This window comes from Triticum urartu, chromosome 2A (assembly GCF_056163025.1).
Source record: "Triticum urartu cultivar PI428250 chromosome 2A, HENAU_Tu73, whole genome shotgun sequence".
Taxonomy (NCBI): Eukaryota; Viridiplantae; Streptophyta; class Magnoliopsida; order Poales; family Poaceae; genus Triticum; species Triticum urartu.
In genome coordinates, this window is record NC_141874.1 from 763,020,144 (window position 1) to 763,045,079 (window position 24,936).

General features: G+C 44.8%; 1 pseudogene; it reads left to right on the forward strand.

Moving 5' to 3' along the window:
- Positions 1-24,936, forward strand: part of LOC147988016 (protein NRT1/ PTR FAMILY 5.10-like) — a 42,948-nt pseudogene continuing 18,012 nt past the window's right edge.

The window sequence follows — 24,936 nt, forward strand, 5'->3', positions numbered from 1 at the left end:
ATGGCGGACGCGGAGGCGCCCTTCCTGCGGCCCGCCGAGGGCGACGGCGACGAGGCTGCGCCGCTGGCCGGCGTCTCCGACTTCCACGGCCGCCCGGTCAGCCGCGCCGTCTTTGGCGGCTGGCGCTCCGCTCTCTTCGTCGTCGGTACGCACGCGCTCTTCCGTAGTTGGTTCATTTAGCTGCACTAGTAGAAAAAGGGGTTTTTGTCCCGGTTGGTAAGGCCCTTTAGTCCCGGTTTTTGAACCGAGACTAAAGGGTCGGTACTAATGCTTCTTCCCTTTAGTTCCGGTTCTTAGAGCATCTCTAGCCGCGTCTTCAGAAAGGCTTTTCCAGATGTTTTTTTGCGTCGGCGCCGAAAAATCGGCCCAGTCGCGTTCCCAGGAGCCCGATTTTCGCCTACTTGGGCCGAAAACAGCGCCGGCGGACCCAGGCCGAACCCGGCGTGCTGGGGGGCGCCAGAACTGTTTTGGCGCGAAACAGCCGCGGGCCCGCCGCGTCAGGGACACGGCTCTCTTCTCGCCCCTTCGTCGTCCTCATCGCCTCGTTTCCCGCGGCGAATCAATGCCAAAGCTGCCGTGCTGCCGCGCCGGTCAGCCTGTGCCATTGATGCCTCACGGGCGGCGCAGTGAAGACCGGATGACGCGCGTCCCTCGCCCTCCCTCGCCCGCCACGCGTACTCACGGCGGCTCGCGCACGGGCGGCGCCTCGGCCTATATAAGACGCGCCCCAGCGCACTCGACGACTCGCACTCTCTCGCCGTCGTCGTTCCTCCCTCTCCTCTCTCTCGCCGTCTCCAGTTCATCACACCCATGGCCGAGCGCTTCCCAGGCGACGGCGCGGCGGCGAACGGCTTCGGCCGCCGCCATCTTCACGAGAACGAGGCTCGCCTCCTTTTCGAGGCCGAGTACCCGGTTCCGCCGGACATGCGGGTGCTCGGGGCGTGGAGGATCAGCGCCGGTGGCGTGCCGGTGCCCCCGGTACCCACCGGCGCGGCGCGGCGTGCGGAGATCGCACGCATCCGCTCGTCCCTGCCGCGTGCGGCGAGGGAGGGGCCACGGTACGTCCCCGACAGCCCGCTCTGGGAGCCTTATTTCCGCCGCCGTCACGCCGAATAGCTCGAGGCCACCAACGGCGTCGAGCCCTCCGGCAGGCTCAACGCCGTTGGCCGACGTCGGTGGTGGGGCGTGCCCGGGCGCACGTTGGAGGCCGTCCTCGAGTACATCGAGGGCGGCAACACGTCGCGCCTCGAGTACCCCCGCTCCCCCGTCCTTCCCACGCCGCCGGGGAAGCTCCTGGACCCCGAGGCGCATGGAGACCGGGGGGTCCTCCTCCTCGTCCGGCGGCTCCCCCTGCCTCCACCTCCGCCCCGTCAAGCCGGAGCCCCAGGGCACGCCTGTCAGCGCGCGCACCCGCAGCTCCGGCGTCCGCATCGGCGACAACGCCTCCCCACCGGCCGCTTCGTCCTCGTCGAGCCGAAGCCGGAGCCCGGCCTCCCCGCGGAGTACGAGGAGATAGTCCGGTGTGGCTTCTCCGACAAGGACGCCCTGCGGTGGGCGCGGGACGACTACCTCCGCAACGAGATGGTCCAGCAGCGCCGGGCCTTGGAGGAGATCGCCGCCCGCAAGCGTGGGCGCGAGGACGAGCACGGCGTCGTGGTCCTCGACAGCGACGACGCCGCCGCCGCCCCCCGGACCGTCCAACCCGCTGCGCCAACCGGGGGAGGGATGCAGTAGGGACGGCGGAGGCGTCGGCGGGGGCGACGACGACGATGACGACGGCGGTGACTACACGCGGTTCTACAGCCTCCTCGGCATGTAGAACCGCGTGGGCGGGCGGCGAGGGAGACGGCGGGGGTAGCCCGCGGTAGTTTTTCTTTTTTTGTAAAATATGTTTAAATTTGAACGAACTCGAACGTGTTTGCGTTGTGTTTGCGCCGAATTTAAACATTTTAAAAACCCATGGGGGGCCGCGACTGGGGGGCATCACGCCCCCAGTGCGCGGTTTAGCGCCGGTGCGCCCTCAGGGGGCGATTTTTTGCCCCTCCTGTGGGGCCAACGGCTGGAGATGCCCTTACACGAACCGGGACTAAAGGGCGCGACCACATGGAGCTCCACCTTTAGTCCCGGTTGGTAACACCAACCGGGTCTAAAGGAAATTTTATGATTTTTTTGAATTTTTTTTGAATTTTGTTTGATTTTTTTTATTTTCAAATTTCTGAATTATTTTAACCTCTAGTGTGTAATCATCACCTCTCATAACTGCTTAATTTATCCTCTAATCACCCCTCATCATTCCAAATCATCTAACTTCCCGAACGGTCACCCATCCTCCCACTCCCCCAGCCTGAGCATGCTTAACTTCCGGGTTCTATTCTTTCTCGTTTCCAAGTTTGCACTTGTTATTTTCCTGACAATAGTAAGATGTCAATCCTATTAACCTTCATGAATTTTGCTTGAGCATGAAGTGACACATTTCACTGTTTGAGTTTGAAACTATTGTTTAAAAAAATAATAATTATTTAGTAACACTAATATTTCTTGAATAATTAGTTTGACCATTGTTTGACCACAGTTTGACCAGATTTGACCAAAATTCAAAATAACTGAAATAATTATTTAGTAACACTAATATTCTAGAATAATTAGTTTGACCAGATTTGACTAGTAATTTTTTCAATTTTTTCCACTCTAGATCTTAAAAGCCCCGTAACTTTTTTTCTGTTAGTTTTTTGAAGATTTTGAAAATGTTTAACGGGGTTCCCGGTTCCCCCTGTTAAATTCGGATGTAACTTTTCGAGTAGATGATTTTTCATATAAAAAACTTTAACCGGGACTAATGCCTTAGCCGCACGAACCGGGATAAATGCTCACATTAGTCCCGGTTCTTGACTGAAGCGGGACTAATGTGAAAACTGCCCTGGACCAAAGCCCTGTTTTCTACTAGTGCTGCCATCTCTCCGACTCATGGCTGGGGTGATACCGCTCCATCATCCTCTACGTCCTGGTAACTAAATCGTTCTCCACCTTCCCCGTTCTGTTTTTACACCATCACCATGTTCATACGGTTGTTAGATGGTTCTAAGAACAACTCAGTAAATCATCATTTTTTTCACTGTTTCGCTGCATCATCATTGGCACGTGGTTGTGAGACAAGAAAATATCTATTCGTCGGCATGCCAACGCTAGGCTGGAATGGAAGATGTGCAATCAACCAACCAAGTAATGCTAGCTTATTAGGTCCACCTCAAAGAATTGTAGCTGATGTCCGACTTTGAACCATGTAGTACGGTATTATTGTACCCAAGTTATTAATCGATTAACACTTGTCTTTTTCATCGCTTGACCATGTCTGAAATTGACATTTTTCTTCTAGCTAATAATTGGTGGAATTTTGCTCATGGTTTTCCAAATTACCATATTATTTAAGCACATCTACTTCTGGGGTGCTGAAAAGGGGTAATTTTTGGATTGGATTTCACAGGGGGAGATGTAGTGAGGTCTTTTATTGTTCTTTTCATTCATGCAAACGCAACATGCTCTCACATCCCTTAACATGGTCAAATATCATAGTACTCCCTCTGTAACTTAATATAAGACGTTCTTTTGACACTATAATAGTGTCAACAACATCTTATTTTTAGTTACGGAACTCATGCTTTTCTTCAAGGACTTGGCTGTAATTTTTTATTGTTGTATAAAAGTTTTTGTCGTAGTTGTTTTTAATATACGGCCTTTGGCCATTTTTGTAAAAGAAAACCTATGCTTTTGATTTTCCTACATATTAGAGTAAATCGTGATGGAGACCATATATGTGTTATATATCGCATGTTTTACCGAACTTCAGGTTATTCACCATGTTGCAATAGTTAGTAGATCATGATTTTATATCTTCAAATCATGATGTCAACCAGGTTCAATTATGTAGGACTTTCTTTAAGTTTGTCTCTCGACATTAAGGGAGTCCCAAAATGATTTTAAAGAATTTCTTGGCCGTAGAAAATTTCTCCTAGTTTTGATTTGTCCTTTTCATGATTAAAAGTTAAGAAACACTAACCAAGTAAAAACTCTGTGCATCCATGCAAGGATACGGCATGATCACCGTAGCGGCTACTCTCTCGGCGCAACGCTCGTCACCGGCCGGCGACATCCATTCTTCTTCTGGCCCTTCGTCGCTACAGGCGGCCTTCTTCTATTCCTTGCTCCACCTCATCGCCCTCGCACAAGGCGCCGACAAGCCGTGCGCCTTGGCCTTCGCGGCAGACCAGTTTGACCCCCGAGTACCCCAAGGAGCGCGCATCCCGTAGCTCCCTCTTCAACTGGTGGCACTAGTAGAAAACAGAGCTTTGGTTCGAGCCTGGCCAGCCCATTAGTCCTGGTTCAGTCATGAACCGGGACCCATGGGGGCATACATCCCGGTTCGTGAGCCCAGGGGGGCGGCCGGGGCCTCGTGGGCATTGGTCCCGGTTCGTCTGGACCCATTTGTCCCGGTTCCTGGCACGAACCGGGACCAAATGGACTCGCTCCTGACCCACATACATTGGTCCCGGTTCATGGCTAGAACCGGGACAGAAGGTGGAGATTTAGTCCCAGTTCCAGCCATGAACCGGGACAAATGAGCTGCCTATCACTACAAGAAATATGTCAACTAGTGACCTTCTGTTAGTGACCCTGGAAGAATTGGTCATAGATCTATGACCATTTGAAACCAATTGGTCAAAAGCTGTTCGGGGGGCTCCAAACCCTAAACCATTGCGACCATTTTGGTCAGAAAGGTCATAATTTCCTTACATGAAATGGTCATAAAGCAAACAGCGCCAGTGCGCTGCCTTATTTCTAGTTGTTAACGACCATTATAGATGGTCATACCCTTGTAAGTTGTGGTGGGTTGCGATGACTAGGCGCCATCTCATCAGTTTCGCCTATGTGTCATGTCCATGTGTCAATTTTTACCCTAGGTTGTGAAGCAACCTATATTTCTGTTATTCCAAAAATTCCAAAAAAATTCTCATAAATTGTTTGGATCATATCTTCATCAAATATGTCAAAAACCTTCCTTGCCTAGTTCAAAAATAATTCAACAATATTCATTTTCCTATTCTGTTCAGAGCAGCACTTTGTGAAGGAAGTACCACTTTGGCATGTCCAAATAGTATCCATTTTCTACAGTGCTTTCCTATGCCCAAATAACCATCCTCCACCAAATGCCAGCTCAATCCATTCATTATTTTGAGCCCAGCTTCAACATTCATATTTATGTCCAGTGTGGTACTTTGCAAAGCAAGTACCACCTAGGCTCCTCCTTTTAAGCTGAAAATTTGTGAAGACGGTCTTCTTAGTAACTGATCATCCTCAGCCAAACTCATGCCCATTAGCCATGTACATTTCCCGTACCGCTAATCAAACACCTGGCTGCTAATTCATGTTTGAGCATCGATCGGCCTCCTCGTGAGAATCTTATGTTGTAATTTTCTTCCAAGCACCTACCTGGGGAGTGCCCAACCCACTAGACATGCCTAGGCCGCCCAGAACAGATGGCAACGTCACAGTCATGCGGTGACCACGCGGCGGGCATGCGAGTTTACGCGCTCTAGAGTTGGGGCCCTCGGCCACCGCCCAAACCTCGACGTACTGCCACCAAACCATGTATTTATGATTAAATAGGTACTTATGTAACTATAAATGATTTTTGGAAAAAATAAATAGCAAACTATGAGGCAGCTGTAGTTCAAATTTGACCCGCTTCCAACTAAATCGGCGGAAAATTGTCTTTTTCATGAGAGGTGGATCAAAACTTTTTACACCCAACCATTTTGTCAATTGTGCATTAAATATGTCCTAGTATTTCAAAAAATTGATTTGGTCCAATTTTGCAACAATTATTTGGTAGGTCCTTCACAAAAAAACTCATTTTAGGCACACAGAAAATGGAAAATGGATTTTTCGTCCAAAGAAAATGAAAACTTCCTTAGGTAACATTGTTTGCCATTCCAATATGCACCCTTGTGCACAATATGAGATCATTTGAACAAACTATGCCATGAATGTGGCCATAAGATTGATCATTTGGCTCGAAAGCCATTGATCTCCACACGTGATAGCTCGTTTTTGAGAACACTTTTTAAAAATAATTGCCGTATTACAAGTTTGTTATTTTTCCTGGGAACTTGGCCACATATAATGACACAATGCGAAGGTTTCCCAATTTTTTGATTTTTTTGAATTTTTTATGCCCGTTTCAAAATGCGGTCAAAACGGCGGGAATGACCGTTCCTAGCTACTGGTTGAATCTTGGATTTTTTTGTGTTTCTCTGATTAAATAGATACTTATGTACCTATAAATGAATTTTGGATAAAATAAATAGCAAACTATGAGGCAGCTGCAGTTCTAATTTGACCCGCTTCCACCTGAATCGGCGGAAATTTGTCTTTTTCACGAGAGGTAGATCAAAACTTTTTGCACCCACCATTTTGTCATTTATGCATTAAATATATCCTAGTATTTTAGTAAATTGATTTGGTCCAATTTTGCAACAATTATTTGGGAGGTCCTTCACAAAAAAACCTCCTTTTGGGCACTCGGAGAATGGAAAATTGATTTTTAGTCCAAAGAAAATGAAAACTTTCTTAGGCAACATTGTTTGCCATTCCAATATGCACCCTGGTGCACAATATGATATCATTTGAACAAACTATGCCATGAATGTGGCCATAAGATTGATCATTTGGCTTGAAAGCCATTGATCTCCACACGTGATAGCTCGTTTCTGAAAACACTTTTTTAAAATAATTGCCGTATTACAAGTTTGTTATTTTTCTTGGGAACTTGGCCACATATAATGACACAAATGCGAAGGTTTCCCAATTTTTTTATTTTCTTTGAATTTTTTATGCCCGTCTCAAAATGAGGTCAAAATGGCGGGAATGACCGTTCCTAGCTAGTGGTTGAATCTTGGAATTTTTTTGTGTTTGTCTAATTAAATAGATACTTATGTACCTGGAAATGATTTTTGGAAAAAATAAATAGCAAACTATGAGGCAGTTGCAGTTCAAATTAGAACCGGTTCCAGCTGAATCGACGGAAATTTGTCTTTTTCACGAGAGGTGGATCAAAACTTTTTACACCCAACCATTTTGTCAATTGTGCATTAAATATGTCCTAGTATTTTGGAAAATTGATTTGGTCCAATTTTGCAATTATTTGGGAGGTCCTTCACAAAAAAACCTCCTTTTGGGCACTCGGAAAATGGAAAATGGATTTTTCGTCCAAAGAAAATGAAAACTTCCTTAGGCAACATTGTTTTCCATTCCAATATGCACCCTTGTGCATAATATGAGATCATTTGAACAAACTATGCCATGAATGTGGCCATAAGATTGATCATTTGGTTCTAAAGCCATTGATCTCCACACATGATAGCTCGTTTCTGAGAGTACTTTTTTAAAATAATTGACGTATTACAAGTTTGTTATTTTTCCTGGGAACTTGACTACATATAATGACACAATGCGAAGGTTTCCCAATTTCTTGATTTTTTCTGAATTTTTTATGCCCGTTTCAAAATGTGGTCACAACGGCGGGAATGACCGTTCCTTGCTAATGGTTGAATCTTGGAATTTTTTTGGTGTTTCTCTGATTAAATAGATACTTATGTACCTAGAAATGATTTTTGGAAAAAATAAATAGCAAACTATGAGGCAGATGCAGTTCAAATTTGACCCGCTTCCAACTGAATCGGCAGAAATTTGTCTTTTTCATGAGAGGTGCATCGAAACTTTTGACACCTAACCATTTGGTCAATTGGGCATTATATATGGCCTAGTATTTTAGAAAATTGATCTGGTACAATTTTGCAACATATATATGGTAAGTCCTTCACAAAAAAACTTATTTTGGGCACTCAAAAAATGGAAATTTCTTTTTTCATACAAAAGAAATAAAAACTCCCTTTGTCAATGTTGTTTGCTATTCTAAGATGTAAAATTGTGCAAAATATGACATCATTTGAACAAATATTTGATAGGTCTTTCACAAAAGAACACATTTTGAGCATTGAAAAATGAAATGAAAAATTTGTATGTATCAATCATGACCAATTTATATGGTCAAAAAATCTTCAAATTATTTGGTGCGCTCTGATTGCTCCATAGGCATATCACGCGGATCATGCATCAACCACCGTCGGATGCTTCTGGATCCAACGGCTGCCCTCACCCCCTCACCCTCTCACCCAAACCCTAACTTCCCCGATCCACTCTCCCTCTCTCGTCCCACAGCCGCCACCCTCGCTCCTCCTCCGTCTCAATCTTTCGATCCCCAACCACCCAGCCGCTGCCGCCGTCCTCCGTCCTCTCCCCCAACCCCGCTCGCCGACAACCGCTCCCCTCCCCTTCTCTCCCACGGCCGCGGTCAGATTCACGCTCGTCCCTTCCAGATCGCAGTCGCCACCTCCTACCTTCCAGATCGCGGCCACACCAACCCTCATCGCCCTTTCCCCAAACACTACCTTCGCGAAGCTTCCATGAACTTCGCGCTCGCCGACCGCCCCTCCCCCGCGCAATCTGGCTCCAGGGACGACGGCAGCGCCTACTCGCGCCTCCTCCACGCGGAGCTCTTCAGGGGCGACGCCTCCCCCGGCGGCGACAGACATGCTCCAACAACCTCTTCCGCTTCAAGATGGACCGCTCCTCCGCACCCTTCTCCCCCTTCACCAAGAAGCTGGACTACGCTAGCGGGGCCGGCTCCCCCACCCCCAAGAAGGCACCCCGCAAGGTCCCCAAGATGCCCCACAAGGTTCAATCCGCCCGCCCGCCCATTCCCGCAAACACCACGCGCGCACCGAATTCTTTGATCTCCGATCTACTACTAACTGGTGTGTGGTCGTCGCCGGCGTGCAGGTGCTGGACGCGTCGTCCCTGCAGGACGACTTCTACCTGAACCTCGTCGACTGGTCCTCGCAGAACATGCTCGACGTCGGCCTCGGCACCTGCGTCTACCTCTGGTCCGCATCCAGCAGCAAGGTGCGTTTCTTTCTTTCTTTCTTTCTTGCATCTTCTTGTTGCATCCATGGATCACGCTCAGGTCAGATTGCTAATGGCACCGTCGTCCAGGTCACCAAGCTGTGTGATCTAGGGCCGATGGACAGCATCTGCGTCGTGCACTGGATGCGTGAGGGCTCCTACCTCGCCGTCGGCACCAGCCTTGGAGACGTCCAGGTTTGATCTTCAACCGATGCACATTGCAACAAAATCTCACAATGTAGTCCATATTCGTCAAAGGATTCAGAACTGTTTGGTTCACGACTTATCAAAATTGATATCACTGATGCACATTGGAAGAAAATTTCACAGCACACAAGATTAGAGAACTGAAAGCTGTTAGTGTGTGATTGTTAAAAGATAAGTACCAATGTTTAAGGGGTGTAGTCCACTAATAAGTTTCATATACTATCGTGTGCGACGCGTCGAAATAAGAACCATAAATGAGGTATTGATCTGCTGCATTAAACACTGGTGTACAAGCAGTAATAAGTTTCCCATACTACCTTTTGCAGGTTAGAGTATGACACGATTGGCACTAGTGTAAAAGAAGTTGCTGTTCATCCGGGAGCAGCACTTGTAAAGGTGAGTAACTAGTCGTTGATTCTTAGCACCATGATTGACATGCCCAAACAATCCACCATTCATTGGTCTGTCATTGCTTGAGAAACTTTTTAGTTGTTTGATCAATGTGCTCTTGCCAACTACTTAACTTATACAATTAATATGTTCTTTGGAGTGACCACTCAACTAGTCTTTTTACTTTATCTAAAATCCATGTACCAGTTTTGAGAGCAAACTGGTTGCCGAGGGTTGTATGCCATTCAGCAGGATTTTTTTGTCTTCAAAATTCCATGAGTTATTAAAAGGTTGTAAATGGCATCTCAATTTTTCATGGTTTGTACTAGTTATCTTCCCTGTTATGCAGTTCAGTTTGTCCAAAAATCACAGTACAAGTTGAAGCTTGTCATCCTGATATTGTTAGCTTAGCCTGTTTGTTATTCTTGTCACGGATGCAATACTTCGATTTATTTCCAGTTGCAATTTAACCTTATATTGACTACCATTGATCTATTGGACATGTTTGGGGTTTCAGGCTGGGCTTTTGCTGATTCAGTCCTGCACTGGCTGGCACCTCTCTAGATCGGGGCACGAGGGCTTGAATTTATTTGGGAGTACATATTCCAAGGACTTGAAGCAAATGCCAATCTTGTAATGCTACTATATAGTGTGAAAAATATAATGTCAGGTTCCTTGTTTATATTACCCTAATTTCAGAAGACTTAATTTTGTACTTCTGCAGGTGATGACCCTCTCCCTTGCTGCATTAGGATCCTTCATGTGGCCGAGGAAGAACAAACCTAGGACTTTAATTCCAATAATTTATGCATGTGCTCTGCTTCTGGAATCAATGCCATCTATCACCAGGTAATCCCGTTTCTATAATGCTGCAGTAATCCTCAAAAAGAATAATTGTCATGCTCCAAAATATGTTGATGTTCTTATACTGCTAGATGTTGGCAAATTGTGTCAATCTATGTACATTGGCTTAATTCCTACCTCCTACACTTGCTCAATACGGATATAAGAAAAATATATCCATCCACAAACATTTCTGCTATATCACTTTTGACCTACTGTCATTCTTGTCCAAAATTTCACTACATTCCCATCATGTTAACTCGGTGCATCTCTCCTATCCATGGAATATCCTTAGTTACAAGTCAGTTTTATTTGCTTCAAGTATATTTCTAGTAGTACATCACAACACAGAGTTGTTTGTTTGTTTTACTGTATCACATACACCTCTAAGATCATTGATGTGAGATTTTCACTGTTTGTATATACTAGTAGATCACAATACAGAGTTGTTTATTTGTTTTACTGTATGGAAGGCTGATTTGATTTGATTCACATTTGACATCTCTGTCTACACTTCCAGACTATTTTTTACTTAAGTATGTCGGCTTCAGAGTTTCTGCAAAACTCTGAAGTAGATATTGTCAATCTTGTGTGCCAGCAACATATTTCATATAGCTGCCTAGATTTCACAACATGGGCTTTCTTTTGAAATTTCTTTGACTATGTAGTGTAGATAAATAAATACTCTTAGTAGACTGGATTTGAGACATTCTAGTTTATTTGGTAGACGAAATTCAGTTTAGATTCTGAATTTGTTGAATATGTGACAATTCCTTCATTCTCAAGTGCAATAGATCCTTTGTGGTAGTAAGAATTCATATTATTGTGATGTCTACTCCTGTTTAAGTTTTTCATTCTCATTGTTCTGACTGGTTACCATTTTGGTTTGCAGAAAGGTACCAAGAGGGTGCATTTTGTCAGGAACTTGACTAGGGAGGTCGCTGGGTTTGCTCCGTATGAGAAGCTTATCACTGAGCTTCTCCATCTCCCTCTCATCTTCCTTTGCTCGCTATTGCTGCTCCAAATTATACATGTTGGCAAAAATATGTCCCTGTTTCGTCAGTACTATGCACTGCTATATTTATGTGGTTGTCTTGTGTGCATCTTATTTTGAAACCAAGTGAGACACCTCCATCCCCTACATCTTGGCGATCCCTCTAGTAGTGTATATTTGAGTTGCTCTCACTATCTCCTGCCCCAAGATTTGTAATTGCCTTTGTTGCCTGCTCATTTAATTAATTAAAACTGCATGTGTGCGTGTAAGTATGGCTGTGAGAACGAGATCAATGGTGCCTTCCACCAAACAGATTGAACTTTTAATGCTTGCTACGCATGCTTGTGTACCTATTACTTGTTTTTTTATTATCCTTGATTATTATCAATTGTTGTATTGTAGACTTAAAATTGTGGTGGTTCCTCTTTTACAGAAGCTCAAGTGTGAAGTGTGAAGTCTAGAAGTGTGAAGCCGTGAAGTCCTACTGAGTGAACATTAGCATACTATAGCATATCTGTGTTGTAAAGATTGTAATATAGACTTATTTAGTGGTATATTTGATGAATTTATGTGTTCTTTGTTCTTTTTGAAATATTGATTATGTATGTGATTTGAAAACTTGTGAAATGGAAACTTAACAGTGGGGCCACTTACGAAAATAATCTGTCTAATTTGTACATTTCTGACATGTGGGACCTATTTGATAGATGAAATTGACAAGTGGGCCCCATCTGACTAGTGGGACCAGTTTGAATTTATAATGGCTGAAACTGGAAAAATAAATATACTACAAAAGGCCATGGCCCAGAAAATAAAAAGGCCAAATTGTTGGGCCAGGCCCATGTAACCTAGCGAAAATTAACAGAAAAATAAATATTAAAAAGGCTGAATTGTTGGGCTCGGCCCATATAGACACCGAATCGGACCGGGCTGAATCTTGTCAATGACCTTTTCAATTGGTCGCAATTTTGCCACGTCAGATTGCCACATCGGATCCGACGTGTCCTGGGCAGACAGCCAGTGACCAAAACAAAAGGTCATGGGTTCAACGACCTTCTGTGAGAAGGTCGTTAATTTCAGTTTACGACCGCCAGCTTTTGACCTTCTGTTTTTGGTCACAAAAAGGTCGCAAATGAAAAACTACGACCTTTCAGCGGCCAATAGTGAGGGTCACAAGTTGACAGATTTCTTGTAGTGTATATATACCCCATCGCCGTAGCAGAGCACTCCATAGTGCTTTGTTTTTTCTGGCCGGCGAGGGGACGACATTTGGGTGCTCTAGCTCACCACCTATGCACATGAGGTGTTCGATGAAATGCCCGAGCCACACTAGTTAAGCTTTCTACTCTCGAAGCTCGACCTCCAAGCTCCATTTCCCCCGAGATTTACATAGGTTTAGCGGTCCGTCACGTCTCGTCCCCGTATTCACCGCCGTCGATCGCCTGCGCCGATCTCGTCGCCGGCACCACCGTGGTGAGCCTCTTGTTCTTATCTTCTTTCTGAAAGAAAAAATATTCTTACTTTAGATAGATACTTGTCTAATTTTCTTACTTTTATTATTGCTTGTTATTATATAGTGTGGTGGTTTTGGTTTCCGCCCCTGTCGGCCCTCGTCCTGTCTATGATTCGGATGTGGTATACAGTATCTTTTTATAACTATTTGGTTCATTTATTGTTTATGACAATCATGCCGACCAATGTGACATAGATTTTATTTATGTAGGAGGTAGTTGAACTGGAAATTCCAACCGACCCTATTGTCGAGAGGTTAAATTTAGTTGAAGAAGAAAACAATTACTTGAAGGGAAAATTAAAAAATTTGAGGAGGAGAAGATGATATTGGAGTTGCATGTTGCGGATGTCGTCGATGATCACAAGATCAAGATGGATGCAATGCGGTTGAAGATTAGAAAGATTAGAAAATATGCCATTCATACCGAGGCTTGGTATCATTATGCCATTGGATTAATTGTTACCTTGATTGTGATTATGATCACATTTGTTGTTGCATTGAAAGGTTTTACATAGTTCCATTGTATGGTTTAACTAGATGCTCTGGAGAGCTATATGTTCTTCAATTTGAACTATGTATGTACTTTGGTTTTAATGTGATGATGAACTACTATTGATTTGGTCACTTATCTATCCATGTGAACCTGTAATGGTTTTTGACACACATAATTATATATAATGCACGCAGATGAACCGGTAATGGATGTACAGTGACAGACACACATAATTATGTTTCTTGAAGTCGTTGAGGCTAACCCTCTCAACTTTTTAGCACATGCTATACAATGCCAACTTTCAACCTTTTCAGAGTTCATTTGAAATGCTTTTCAATTTCAGGGTCTTATAGCTCAAAATAATCAGTAAATGCATGAAAAATAACAAATGAAGTCAGAAAGGGTTGAAAATTGATGATGTGGCTTTGAATGGTGCATTTTGAACACAGGAAAAGTCTGGAGTTCAAATAAGTTCAAAAAAAATGAAATCCCTTTGTAACAGATGAGTTTCCGTATGAAACCCTGATACTTCGAAAGAGATTGTCCATTTTGTACACGAAGTGCATCCATTTTTTGCCGTAACCCTCTCTACTTTCTTGCACATGCTATGTGGGTGAAATGATGATACCATGCTGATACGTCTCCAACGTATCTATAATTTTTGATTGCTCCATGCTATATTATCTACTGTTTTGGACTATATTGGGCTTTATTTTCCACTTTTATATTATTTTTGGGACTAACCTATTAACCGGAGGCCCAGCCAAGAATTGCCATTTTTTTTGCCTATTTCAGTGTTTCGGAGAAACAAAATATCAAATGGAGTCCAAACAGAATAAAATCTTTGGGAACGTGATTTTCTCACCGAACGTGATCCAGGGGACTTGGACCCTACTCCAAGGAGTCAAAGAGGTGGTCACAAGGGTGGCCCCCCCCTAGGGCGCGCCCCCTTGCCTCGTTGGCCCCTCGGTGCTCCACCGACATACTCCTTCCTCCTATATATACATACGTACCCCCAAACGATCAGAACGGGAGGCAAAAACCTAATTCCACCGCCGCAACTTTCTGTATCCACGAGATCCCATCTTCACTAGTAGAAAAAGGGTCAAACATGAAGCACATTAGTGTCGGTTTGAATTTGAGCCGGCACTAATGTGTATATTAGTGCCGGTTCCAATGGCTAGCCGGGCCGCTGTCATTAGTACCGGTTCGTGACGAACCTTTAGCACCGGTTCGTGCCACGAACCGGTACTAAAGTGAGTGGTGGCAAGATGTTGTCAGTCCGGGGCCCCTCCAGCACCTTTAGTACCGGGTCGTATCACAAACCGGTACTAAAGGTCGTCCTACATAGACCCTTCGTCCCCCGAGCTCGCTCTGTCCTTCCCCTTTCCCCTCTCCTCTTTCTGTTCTTTTCCCTCTTCCTCTCAAGCTCATCACACATTTTGCCCAAGATTTGAAGGCCCCCATCCATTCAAATGATCACAAAGGTTAGCAACTCTTTCCTTTCATCTCTCATTGCTAGATTAGCTCGTGCAATGCTTTATATAGTGATTGATTTTTGAGTTCAGTAATTTGGGAGGAATTATATATATGTGCTAGTATTTGATTTATATGCAATTTGAGGTCAAAAATAACACTTAGTTTTGCATATGTAGGTGTGGTTTACTTACTACCTTCTAAATCTCCGTCGTAACCACCGTCGATCGCTCGCAACATCCCGTCGCCGACACCACCTTGTGGTGTGCCTCTTGTTCATGAAGTTTTATATAAAAAATGATGTTTATGTGATTTGGATATATAGTTACTCATATAATTATCTTACCCATACGTTGTTTGTTATACATAGTGCCATGGTTTTGATATCCGTCCCCGTCGGCCCTCGTCCGGGTTATGATTCGGATGTGGTATATTCTCTTTTAAAACTATTCATTGCATTTCGTGTTTATGACAAATTATGCCCATCAAGTTGACATAGATATTTGTATGTAGGAGGTAGTTGAACCCGAAATTCCAACCGGCCCTATTGTCTAGAGGTTAAATTTAGTTGAAAGAGAAAACGAAGATTTGAAGGAAAAATTAAAAAGAATTGAGGGGGAGAAGATGGAATTGGAGTTGCATGTTGCCAATGTCGTCGATGATCACAAGATTAAGATGGAGAAAATGCGCTTGAAGATTAGAAAGATTAGAAAATATGCCATTCATAGTGAGGCTTGGAATCATTATGCTGTTGGATCAATGTTACCTTAGTTGCGATCTTGATCGCATTTGTTGTTGCATTTAAATTCTTTAGCTAGAGAGTTATTTGTTTGTTGCATTGAAGTGTTGTATGCTCTTTATGTATGAACTTTATGTATTGTATTAATTTGATGTTTTCGGTGCTGTGTATTGAAGATGAGCCGGCAATGGATGTACGATGACCGATGCTCTCTCGAGTTCATTAATGGCGTGCGTACTTTTCTGCTTGCGGCTGAGGCAAACAAGCGAGCGGATGGTTTTATGCATTGTCCATGTGCTGGCTGTAAGAATGGTCGCAATTACTCTACGTCAAGAACCATTCACGTCCACCTGTTTGAGTCCGGTTTCATGCCCCACTATAATGTTTGGACCAAGCATGCAGAAAGAGGGGTTATGATGGAAGACAATGAAGAAGAAGAGGACGACGACAACTATCCTGGCCATGGGTTCCCTGAATACGATGATACAACAATGAGGGAAGAAGCTGAGCCGGTAATGCAGGAAGAAGCTGAGCCGGCAATGCGGGAAGAAGCTGAAGAAGAGGCATCGGATGAGCCCGTTGATGATCTAGGTTGGGCCATTGCCGATGCAAAGAGAAACTGCGCAAGTGATTTGGAGAAGAAGAAGTTGCAGCGCATGTTAGAGGATCACAAAAAATTGTTGTACCCGAATTGCGAAGGTGAGAAGAAAAAGCTGGGCACCACACTGGAAGTGCTGCAATGGAAGGCAGAGCATGGTGTATCTGACAAGGGATTTGGAAAGTTGCTGGTAATGATAAAGGATATGCTTCCAAAGGACAACGAATTGCCCGAGAGTACGTACCAAGCAAAGAAGGCTGTCTGCCCTCTAGGGTTAGAGGTGCAGAAGATACATGCATGCCCTAATGATTGCATCCTCTACCATGGTGAGTACGAGGATTTGAACGCTTGCCCGGTATGCGGTGCATTGCGCTATAAGATCAGTCGCGATGACCCTGGTGATGTCGAGGGCGAGCGCCCCAGGAAGAAGATTCCTGCCAAGGTGATGTGGTATGCTCCTATAATACCACGGTTGAAACATTTGTTCCAAAACAAAGAGCATGCCAAGGCTATGCGATGGCACAAAGAAGACCGTAAGAAAGATGAAAAGTTGAGAGTACCCGCTGACGGGTCGCAGTGGAGAAAAATCGAAAGAAAGTACGGGAAGGAGTTTGCAGATGACGCAAGGAACATATGGTTTGGTCTAAGCGCGGATGGCATTAATCCTTTTGGGGAGCAGAGCAGCAACCATAGCACCTGGCCTGTGACTCTATGTTTGTATAACCTTCCTCCTTGGTTGTGCATGAAGCGGAATTTCATTATGATGCCAGTGCTCATCCAAGGCCCTAAGCAACCCGGCAACGACATTGATGTGTACCTAATGCCATTAGTTGAAGAACTCTTACAACTGTGGAATGGAACAGGTGTACGTGCGTGGGATGAGCACATGGGGGAAGAATTTGACCTAAAGGTGTTGATGTTCATGACCATCAATGTTGGCCTGCTCTCAGTAACCTTTCAGGACAGACAAACAAGGGATACCGCGCATGCACGCACTGTTTGCACGATACCGACAGTATATATTTGGCTAATTGTAAGAAGAATGTGTACCTCAGACATCATCGATTTCTTCCGAGCGGGCATCCCGTAAGAAAGAAAGGCAAGCATTTCAAAGGTGAGGCGGATCACCGGACGAAGCCTCGCCACCGTACTGGTGCTGATGTAGATGATATGGTCAAGGATTTGAAGGTGGTCTTTGGAAAGGGTCCTAGTGGACAACCTGTTCCGAATGACGCCGACGGACGCGCACCCATGTGGAAGAAGAAATCTATATTTTGGGACCTGCCCTATTGGAAAGACCTAGAGGTCCGCTCCGCAATCGACGTGATGCACGTGACGAAGAATCTTTGTGTGACCCTGCTTGGCTTCTTGGGCGTGTATGGGAAGACAAAACATACACCTGAGGCACGGGAGGACCAGCAACGTATGCACGGAAAAGACGGCATACATCAGGGTCATGCAAGCTACGCTCTTACCAAAGAAGAGAAGGAAATCTTCTTTGAATGCCTGCTTAGTATTAAGGTACCGTCTGGCTTCTCGTCGAATATAAAGGGAATAATAAACATGGAGAGAAAAAGTTCCAGAACCTAAAGTCTCATGACTGCCACGTGATTATGACGCAACTGCTTCCGGTTGCATTGAGGGGGCTTCTACCGGAAAATGTTCGATTAGCCATTGTGAAGCTATGTGCATTTCTCAATGCAATCTCTCAGAAGGTAATCGATCCAGAAATCATACCAAGGTTAGAGAATGATTTGGTGCAATGTCTTGTCAGTTTCGAGTTGGTGTTCCCACCATCCTTCTTCAACATCATGACGCACGTCCTAGTTCACCTATGCGAAGAGATTAACGTTTTGGGTCCTATATTTCTACACAATATGTTCCCCTTTGAGAGGTTCATGGGAGTCTTCAAGAAATATGTTCATAACCGTGCTAGGCCAGAAGGAAGCATCTCCAAGGGCCATGAAAATGAGGAGGTCATTGAGTTTTGTATTGACTTTATTCCTGACCTTAAGCCGATTGGTGTTCCTGAATCGCGACATAAGGGCAGACTGGATGGAAAAGGCATGCTAGGAGGGGAACAAATAATATGTATGGACGGACATTCTCTCACTGAAGCACACTACACAGTTCTATAGAATTCTGCCTTGGTGGCTCCGTATATGGATGAACACAAGAATTTGCTACGCTCCAAACACCCGGAGCGGTCTGATGACTGGATTACACGTGAACAAACCAGGAGTTTCGCCAGCTGGTTGCAGACACGTACCATGCATGACACCTCTATTGAAGATGACCTGTACTTGCTGTCCCAGTTACCATCTTCGAATATAATGACTTTCAAAGGGTACGAGATAAAAGGTAATACATTTTACACGATCGCCCAAGATAAGAAGAGCACCAACCAAAACAGTGGTGTCCGCTTTGATGCAGAAACCAAGACATGAAAGGAAACATATTATGGTTATATACATGACATATGGGAACTTGACTATCGACGTGGTTTGAAGGTCCCTTTGTTTCGGTGCAAATGGGTCAATATGACACGAGGCAGGGTAACGGAAGACCCGCAGTACGGAATGACAACAGTGGATCTCAAAAATCTTGTGTATGCAGACGAACCATTCGTCCTAGCCAATGATCTAGCACATGTTTTCTATGTGAAGGACATGTCTACCAAGCCAAGAAAAAGAAAAGATAAGGAAGCGAATGCATCGTACGATGAGCCAAAGCGGCACATAGTTCTTTCTGGGAAGAGAAACATCATGGGAGTGGATGACAAGATAGACATGTCAGAAGATTATGAAAAGTTTGATGAAATTGCTCCATTCACAGTGAATATTGATCCGAGCATCCCGTTAAATGATGAAGATTTTCCATGGTTACGGCGCAAAGGGACACACGCGAAGAAAAAGTTTCACACCCAAAGATCTGGGATGTGATCGGCTTCATTATCATCACTTTCTTCTATGTTTCACACCCAGGAGGGAATCTCTGTAATAGTTAGGGTAGTTATGTGTTTTGGCATTTGAAACGCGAAGAAATTTTATGTGCAAATAAATTCCTTCATGCCTTTACTGATTTTTTAAGCTAAATGACCCTGAAATTGAAAAGCATTTCAAATGAACTCAGAAAAGTTTGAAAGTTGGCATGGTATCATAATTTCACCCACATAGCATGTGCAAAAAAGTAGAGAGGGTTACCGCAAAAACTGGATGCACTTCATGTACTAAATGGACAATCTCTTTCGAAGTATCAGGGTTTCGGACGAAAACTCATCCGTTACAAAAGGCATTTCATTTTTTTAAATAACCTAAGCATTACCAACTTGAATATAATGATAAAACACACTAATATTAAACATAAGAAAAAAGAATCACTGCAAAATCTATTCTCAAAGTTAAGTTATTCACAAACTAGTGATTCACACAAATTTCAAATAAATCAAAATTTAAACTATTCAAATTTGTAAACTACCGGTACTAATAGAAAGTTTGTAATTTTTTGTACCTAAAGCAAAAATATTCACAAAGAAACTCTAAATACAGCAAAAAAACAACTCAAACAAAAACAAATAAAGCAAAAAAAATAAGAAAAAAAAGCCCACCTACTGCGCCACAGCGGCCTGCATACGACTAGAAACCCAACCTGTTGTTGGGCCAGGATGTAGGCCCACAAAGGCCCAGTAGGCCCACAGGGCAGCACAGAACATTTAGGCCCAGTAGGCCTGCTTTGGAGAGGAGCTCGAGGGAGCTACCGCACTGGGGCTTATAAACCAGTGCGGACGCCCCTCGGCTAGTGAGGTGGGACTAAACATTTCGCACCGCACTTGCGCCAGCGCACCCCCTTTAGTACCGGTGGTGGCTCAAACCGATACTAAAGGGGGGTCCTTAGTACCGGTTGGAGCCACCACCCGGTACTAAAGGGGTGCGGTTCCCGCCGCTTGGCCTCGCCAAAACAGGCCTTTAGTACCAGTTGGTGGCTCCAACCGGTACTAAAGGTCCATCCTATATAACTAAACACTTCAAAAATTTCAGTTTCTCATCTGCTTCTTCTCCTCTGCCCCGTCGCCCGCCGCCCCCGTCTCCATATCCCTCGTCGCCGCCCCGTCCTCGTCGTCGCCGCCCCGTCGTCCTCGTCCCCGTCGTCACCGCCACGCCGTCCCGGCCCTTCCCGCGTCGTCCCCGTCCCCGTCATCGCCGCCCCGTCCCCGTCGTCGCCGCCCCGGCCCATCCCCGTCGTCGCCGCCCCGGCCCATCCCCGTCGTCGCCGCCCCGTCCCTGTCCCCGTCGTCGCCATCCCTGTCGTCGCCGCGCCCGTCGCCGTCCCCGTCGCCGCCCCCCGTCGCCTCTCGCCTCGCCGGTGAGCACACACACACATACATTTTTTAGTTTTTTAGTTATAGAAATAGTTATAAAATGTTAGAAATTTTTCTTTTTTTAGTTATAGAAATAGTTAGTTATATAGCATTGTTAGAAATGTTAGAATTGTTAGAAATTTTTCTGTTTTTAGTTATAGAAATAGTTATAACATAGTTAGAATTGTTAGAAATTTTTCTGTTTTTTAGTTATAGAAATAATTATAAAAAAGTTAGAAATTTTTCTTTTTTTAGTTATAGAAATATAAGAAATGTTATACAAATGTTAGTTATATATATAGAAATGTTATAATTTTTTTTCTGTTTTTTAGTTATAGAAATATTAGAAATGTTATAGAAATGTTAGTTATATAGCATTGTTAGAAATGTTATAGGAATGTTAGTTATATAGAAATGTTAGAAATTTTAGTTATCAAAATCCAATCATTAAAAAAATGTTAATTTTTGCGGGCATATAGCTAGTATGTGTTCTCGACGATGCCCGGCCCGCATCCTCGCCGTCGACCCGTCCGCGACGACGTCCGGCTGACCCATGTCCGGGACCGGGCTCCGTCGGGCTGGCACTGGGAGGTGCTGCCTGGAGGGGCGCGCCACTTGATGAGGAACCCGGCCCCGGGTCCCGTCGTCGACCATGATCTCGTTTGGTGGCGTTCGCGTGGGCCAGTTTCGGTGCGGAGGGAGCCGGCCCCGCCGGAGGTGGTACGTCGCCGTGTCAGGGAGGAGGACGAGCACGTCCATCGCTACATGGTTGCGTTAGAGGGCGGCATGTTCTCCAATACCTGCCAGTTTCTTTAGGGATCTCACTTCAGCTATGATCCTGTGAGGGTTCCTTCTCTTTGGGTGTCCACCGCCCGCGCCGCATGAACCGCGAGTGTCCTAGATTCTTCTGTAGTATTCGATCTTTATTAGCTACCTAGCCAGTGATGTACTCAATATATAATATTCAAGACGATGTATTAGAGATTATATATTATTCGAGACGATGTATTCGAGATTATATCTATTATTCGAGACGATGTATTTGAGATTATATCTATTATTCGAGACGACGTATTCGAGATTATATTCGATGATGCTTATTATGTAGTATGATTGATTCAGTTTTCCTTATTAATTGATTGCATCCATGCATTATAATTTGAATATATTTCTTTTGGATTAGTTAAACAAAACCTATGGCGGACAATACCGGCAGAGAGGGAGAAGAGGCCCTCTTCAATATCATACGCAATCCTCGCGGGCCAGATGATGATCAGAGTGAATAAGATTATGACGGCTCCGAATATCTAAACAACACCGGGGAGGGTGATATGATATTCGATCGCGACGACCGAATTGATGAAGTCGTGAACTATGAACATGACGAAGAAAATGTTAATCTTGAAACAAAAAAGACCGGCGAGGTATATATATTTATATAAGCAGGCATCTGGTGATCATCACATGTTTTAAATGACTTGAAGATATATTAACGAATCGATCTTTCTTCTTTCAGCCATCCGGATCGAGCAAATCTTCAGGCAACAGGACAAAACGAGGCCCGAACAAAAAGTTGAAGGAGGGCGTAAAGTACAATATCGAGGCAATCAGACCTAATGGCGAACCATTCACGCCTAAGAAGATTGCGGACAAGTTCGTTCGTCAGTGCGGAGTTCTTGTGAAGGACCAACTCCCAATCTCCCTTCAAGAATGGAGAGAGCCATCAAAGCCACGTCCAGGAGTTACTTTTGTCGACGACAGACAAAAACATTTGCTTTGGGAAACACTCATGGAACATTTCACCCTACCAGATCATTTCACAAATGCAGATGTGGAGAAAGTCAAGGACGAAGAACCACAAGATTCGTGAATGGGCCAAGTACGTCAACGGAGGAAGGAAGACTCCAGTATTCGAGGGAACACTAGAGAACCAAAGTGCTCATTGGGACGATTTCGTGAAATTCAAGGATTCGGAATTATCTAAGGAACGGTCGAGAATAAACAAGGACAATGCCGCAAAAAAGGATAAGTTCCATAAGCTGGGGCCAGGTGGCTATGCAGTGGGAATGCCTAAGTGGGATAAGTCTGAGAAAGAGATGCTGGATGCAGGTGTCACTCCAGAAACATTGCGCTGGCCCCCCAGGTGCAGGACTTGGTTCTATGCGCATGGGGGGGAGTTGGACCCGAAGACAGGCAAAGTTTCCAAGAAGGCATGTCTGGACGGAGCCGAAGATAAGCTACTTGTTGCAATAGAAGAGGCTCGATCCGGGTTGTTCGAGCCCAACAGAGAGAACGATGAGCTTACGCGTGCCCTGGGAAATCCTAAACACCCGGGAAGAACACGAGGCATGGGCGCTATTCCGTGGTATGAGGGGTTTTCGGACTGGAACACCGACTACAGAACCCGTGCGAGAAAGAGGATTGCGGAGGAGAAGAAGAGGAAGATGGAGGAGGAGCAGAGGAAGCTAGACTATGAACGCCTTCAAGGCCTAGAATCAGCGCACGCGGACTTGGCAATCAAATTCCAGCGGCAGCAGGAGCAGATCGACTCACTTAGCCAGCAAAGGGGGTCTCAACAGCTAGCGGATGATCCACCAATGAATAGCAACGTCCCATCCATGCCGAGAAGCGGCGTGGGTTCTGCCCCGAGCGACGCATTGCTGGATAGCTACCCAGTGGATGACATCATGGAGAACACTAACTGCGAGCTACACTTCAAAATGAAGAACATATCCATGAAGGTGGCGGACGCCCTTGCTTTTACAAATCCCCCCGAGGCAACCTTCCATTGCAACCCGATTCCAGCGGGCTATGCTCGTGTCTTGGTTGATGAGCTGGTGGACCAATATTCGGGGCTAGAGCTTGACATTCCTGGAGGTGACGATGAGCACACACTAGGAGAGGCCAACCATCGTATCATCCCATGGAGAAAGGATTGCATCATCTTTCGAAGGCCATCGACACCGCGTCATCCGACTCCTCGTCGCAGTCCGCCACCGAGTCAGCAGACTCCCGCTCCTCCAAGTCCACCAACGCGTCAGGCCACTCCTCCCGGGGTGGGTGATGTGGTAATAACCGAGGAGCATATTGCACAGGCTAAATCGATCGGGATCACTGTTGGAAAACTCCTCGATATCGAGCCCATGTCTCCGACTAGAGAGGAGGAAATAAAACGAAAATATGCCTGGGGCCAACCTTTGGTCGAGCCAGAGGAGGTCAATAAGCTCCCAACGAGAATGTATGAATTGCATCAATGGTAAATGGACATTACCAAGATTTCCAATCGAGAGTCCCTCATGGTGAATGTCAACGAGGAGCATTACTACCATAAGAAAGCTATGACCATTGAGTATTCAGAACTTTTTCAGCTATACAATAAAGATGCACTCGACAAATCTATCGTCAGTTGCTATTGTCTGTAAGTGATTCTTTTCTGTAATTTAAGTCTCAAGCTAGCTGATCATTTTGATCAATCATTACTTGTAATTATCCTCACTATATTCTTTTCTGTGGTATTATGCAGGATGAAGATTTATGAAATGAAAAAAGGTGGACGCTATGGCATTGGGTTCGTTGACCCAAATACCATTAATGAATACACATGGAAATTAGATCCATATCACGCAAAATGTGTAGAGGAAAGCATGCTACAGTTCTTCAAGGAACTCAAATACAATGAAGATATACTACTTCCTTACAACTTCCAGTGAGTCACACTGTCTTGTACTACAAATTCTGTTTTTCCCTACTAGCTATAGCTACATGTTTTTGCTTACATATGCCCGCTTAATTAAGACATGCAAACGTGTGTGCATGCAGATATCACTGGATCTTTTTAATCATTAAAGTTGATGAAGGAACAGTTGAAGTACTAGACTTGCTACTTAAGAAAGCAAGTGACTACACCATCGTGAACGGGATAGCCAACAGGTAATTTCAATCATTATTAACTATATCTCGGCCTATTTAATTAGTTCGTCATTTCCTGATAACAACTATTTAATAACCCATTTATTCATTTTCTTTGTCGGCGGGCAGGGCTTGGGCAAAGTTCATCAGGGTCACTCCAAGCCCATGGAAACAAAGTCTGAAATGGTATCGACCCAAGGTAAGAAATTAAGTAGTACTAGCTAGCTGCCATCTCTTTAATTATCATGCTTGATTAATTATTATCTGATCAAAATTCCATTCTCGTAAAGGCCCTGAAGCAAGCGCCGGGGAATGATCTATGTGCATACTACGTTTGCGAGAACATTCGCATGATGGCGTCCGAAAGGAGCAAATCTCAAACACAGGAGTGGGTACGAT